The sequence below is a fragment of the Myotis davidii genome, unplaced genomic scaffold (genome assembly GCF_000327345.1).
Source record: "Myotis davidii unplaced genomic scaffold, ASM32734v1 scaffold812, whole genome shotgun sequence".
NCBI classification, from domain to species: Eukaryota; Metazoa; Chordata; class Mammalia; order Chiroptera; family Vespertilionidae; genus Myotis; species Myotis davidii.
Window position 1 is genome coordinate 1,780,886 of NW_006284238.1, and position 835 is coordinate 1,781,720.

Genomic DNA, 835 nt, shown 5'->3' on the forward strand with positions numbered 1-835 from the left:
AGGGACTAATATTATGTCCCTTCTGGGCGGGCACCGAAGCCAGCCCGCAGCTGGAAGCTGGCCTCGGTCCCAGAGAGGCAGAGCAATTTGGACCCAGTGGGGCAGACTGCTGCCCACAGACCTGGGAGAACGTGGGGCTCTGAGCGGAGCTGTTCTGCGTTGGGAGGGGGTCCGTCTGGCACGCTGGACAACACCCGCCCCAACTCCACATTCCGTGTCCGTGGGCAAGGGATGTCCGCTGGTGGCCACGGCCCAGCAGCCGCGCTAGGGCGGCCCCGGGCGCCCACCTCTAGCCTCCCGCGTCCACGGTGGGCTTCGGGGACCGCAGCAAAAAAACGGTTCCAGGGGACCGCGCTGGCTCCTCCGGCTGCACACCGCCAGGCCGTGGACGAAGGGCTCCCACCTCCCTGCTCTGCCAACTCCCGCAGCTCGCTCTGCACACATGATGTAACCCGGCATTAGATCAAACTTTCTGGCACCTTGAGCCCACCCAGGGGTGGAGGAGGTGGGAGAATCTTCTCCACTGCCAAGAGCGCCGGGCCCAGATGACCCAGGGGCCGGATCATTTCCTTGCAGTTAAAGAGGAAAATAACCTAAAGCTTCCGCTTCCCAGCCCCCCTCACTTCCCCCAGCCCGTGCGCTTTTTGAAAGCACCCAGAAAAGACAACAATTAAAAAGAAAAAGAAAAAAAACTTTGGGGCTATTTGGCGGGTCTCCCTGCAATCCCTGCGCACCCACGCTGCAGGCCGGAGCTCCGGGAGGTGCGCCCCGGGGCAGCCGGGACCGAGCCCCGCGCCGGCATCGGGATGCTGGCCATCCTGCCCCGGCGGGTCCC

At 64.1% G+C, this 835-nt stretch overlaps 1 protein-coding gene across 2 annotated transcripts in view; it reads right to left on the reverse strand.

The window, feature by feature from the left end:
- EFNA5 (ephrin-A5) overlaps positions 1 to 835 on the reverse strand; it is a 277,501-nt gene that overhangs the window by 275,923 nt on the left and 743 nt on the right. The gene's annotated exons all lie outside the window — the stretch shown is intronic.